At 46.6% G+C, this 3338-nt stretch overlaps 1 pseudogene; it reads left to right on the forward strand.

Moving 5' to 3' along the window:
• Positions 1 to 8: 8 nt before the first annotated feature.
• On the forward strand, positions 9 to 745 carry LOC101647396 (annotated as a pseudogene).
• The last annotated feature ends 2593 nt before the right edge of the window (positions 746 to 3338 follow it).

Below are 3338 nucleotides of genomic sequence, written 5' to 3' on the forward strand. Positions count from 1 at the left end.
ATTTGCCTGTTCGGCTTTCTCCGAACCCACAGGAGCAGCCCACGTTTCAGAAGCAGGTGAAGCAGGTCCGCAGGCGTGTGGCCCAGCAAGAGAAACTTACCCCTGGAGTAGTGTACGTGGGTCACATACCCCAAGACCTTTTGGAGCCCCCAGCTCAGGGTTAATTTCTCCCCGTTTGGTACTGTTTCCAGACGCAAATTGTCCAGAGGTAAAAAGACTGGCAATAGCAAAGGCCTTTGTGCCTTTGTGGAGTTTAAGTCAGGTGATGTTGCCAAGATAGTTGCTGAAACAATGGACCTGTTCAGGGAAAGACTCTGGAAGTGCGATTGTATGCCACCTGAAAAAGTACATGGAGAACTTTCCCGAGACTGGGATATCCCGTTTTCAACGCCATCTCATCCAGCCGGGAACCGGTATGACGAGGAAAGAACACTGCCAGAAAAGCTACAGGTGGAGAAGCGATTTAAAAACAAAGAGAAATTGCTCAGGAAGAAGTTAGTTTAAAAAAAAGGGGGGTGGGGATAGTTAATAGTTTTCCTCTATTGTATTTACCGAAAAAGAAAAACCAAAATGTTTCCAACAGTGATCATCAGACCTCTTCAGCCAGGGCTCCACCCCAGTGTGTAGACGATCATATTTGGAAAGGCGAAAGTCTGAAGTGGCTGAACGGAATGATGATGAAGATCATGAAATCATTCTCAAGCAGCCTGCGGTTGGTGTCAAAGAAGAATACAAGAGGAAATCCTTAACAACTTCAATCTCTTTTCCTTTTATAGTGATGTTATCTACTGGTCCACTTGTGAGGATTTTGGTCTTCTTTACAAGTTCGTTTTATTTGTATATCTCGGGTTGTTAATAAGTCTTCCTCCAATCCTGATGCCACATTCCTCTTCATCATATAACCCAATTATTTGCTCAGCACACAGATTGAGTAAGTATGTGGAGAGGATATAAAACAGACACTCTTCCTGATTTTAAACCATTAGCATTCCCTCATTCTGTTTGTACAATTGCCTTTTGATCCATGTAGTCTTTAAAAGGAGTTTTATGAATGAATGTAGAATTTGTTCTAAGTTATATCTTTAATTGTAGAAAAGCAGGATACAAACCAAAATAAACAACTTAGTATTTTTGATAGGGCAAGTAGGATGGATCAACTGAGCTGATCGGATAAGTGGTGTATTTGAGGTGGCCGTAGCATACTCAGGCTGTTTTCCTTGGCTTTAACTAGGTGATGGGCTGTTCCAAAATGTTCCCACTGGGGAACATAGAGGAAAGTGTACACAGGGGGGGTTTAAAGAGATTTAAAATAGTTGAGTGAGCGGGGAACGTGTTCTTAAGTAGGATGGATGAGGAAGAGCAGTTTTACAGGTACGTTTTTTGCAACTTCTTGTGATCTGTTAACCATTTCAAACTTGTATTCTTTAAATGGAGTGAATGCATATAAGCATGATTGTATGTGCATTTGCATGTAGCTGCACACGAGTGCAAGAAAGGGGGAAACTCCTGTAGATGAAGAAATAAGAGAACCAAAAAATGTCCCCGGAGCCAATCTGAGGGTTATTCGTTTATTTACTTGAGGGGGTTTGCTGACTGGCAATGTAGGGGCATCCGGGGGCAGCCAGGTGGACAGAAAGGACCTGCTATGGGGGTGGTTGGGGCAGCTCTTTTGATACTAGGTAATAAGCAACTCTGTGTACCGTGGGCTTCTGAAACTGTGGACACCCTGACATTAGGGACCTGAAACTAATTAGTGGCTTGCTGACATTCCGTGCACCAGATTGTTCCTTGTGATAAAGAGAATGTAGGAATCCTGGCTGTCTTCCCAGGCTTGGATGCTGGCTGGATGGCGGGGGCACAGGGGTGAATCAACAGCAATCCATCCCACAACAAAAGAACACCCCAAGGCCCAGAGGAACACAGTGTGCCAAGCGGAGGTAAAGCATTAACCCAGTTAGAAAATGGGGTTCGTTTAGAGAACAATGAGTTTGAAAGGGGAAGAAAGGGACTATCTTCTACCTGGACCAGTCTCACCTGTCCAGTCGGCACACCCGGGCTCTGGTATTGGCTGGGGCAACTTTCCACGGCAGGCCAGCAGGTGCAGATGTCGGGAGCTCTCCACACAACCAACAGTTGGACGGCTTCTTCGCTTCAGCGATCCTGGTCGCCCAGCTAGCACAAAGGTTCCTGGAGACAGTAGAGGTGCAAAGACAGAAGGTGAAAGGCACTGACATGGGTAAATCACAACCATCAAGCATGGCAGGGGTGCACGTAAAGGCTCACGCCCTCCCTCGAGCTTGTATTATCATATGGATTGTCCCTGCAGGCTCTCTTGGGAACGGAGGCCAATGTACCCCCAATTCAAGGACTAAAATGCATCGCAAGCTTATTCCCTTCAGAGATCATCTCCTCAGTGAGATCAGTCACCTGCAAGCTCCAGGTGGGTGTTGGATGTAACCACATCCCAGGACACTTGTAAGCCTAATTCTAGCCTTTCTCCCCAAGGGGCCAAAATATTGAACCACCAGAGGCTGGTTTGCCATTTTTATGGAGAAAAGGCAATGGTCCTCCCAGGGGCTAGTTCCTGGGGCAATGGCAATAAGAGAGTGTTGAAGTTTCGGGGTAGAGGTAGAGGGTATTTGTGTTTTTGCCAGATGCTTGGATTCTCACCGCCTTCTGTGGTCATTGGGTTAATCACTGTAGGCACTGGCTCTTGTTTGCTGTTGGTACGTGTTGATGCATCACAGGACCTCTGGCCCTCACTTGGTCGATTGTTGCAATGAATGGGTATCGTGTTGCAATGTCTGCCTCAATGTGTCCAGCAATAAAGGGATTGTGGGGAAGGTAAAAATACCAGGCTGTGCCCATGCTGTTGACCCACTCTGGTGACTCATGTCCAATAAGTAGGTTTCCCCAGTCATTGTAGACATAAGTGGCACACAGCTGGGCAAAGCCACAGCTAGTAGAACATTGGGTTGCTCACTTGCATAGATAGGCTGGCAGTAAGCCATAGGCACTGTCCACACAGCTTAGGACAGGATGACAATGTCCAGCCTAGGGAGAGACGGCCCTATATAATTCATTTGCCACCAGTTATCAGGCTGTCTGCACAGGGTGTTTTGCCCAGTTGTCAGGGGACAGGCCTGCACCTCTCCAACAAGCAGCTGGAGCAACCCCTGCAAGCGTCCATGATTTGCTTCGTAGAAAGGAGCAGTCCCATTTCTTTGGCAACAGCCCAAAGGGTCTGCTATTCTTTATACCCTTTCTTTCTTTTTTTTTTTAACCAGTTCTGTGGACAAACCAGGTGGGAAACAAGGATTTCGCCCAAGTTGTCTCCC

This window comes from Echinops telfairi, unplaced genomic scaffold (assembly GCF_000313985.2).
Source record: "Echinops telfairi isolate 266 unplaced genomic scaffold, ASM31398v2 ScPeMD7_2;HRSCAF=8, whole genome shotgun sequence".
In the NCBI taxonomy this organism is placed as follows: Eukaryota; Metazoa; Chordata; class Mammalia; order Afrosoricida; family Tenrecidae; genus Echinops; species Echinops telfairi.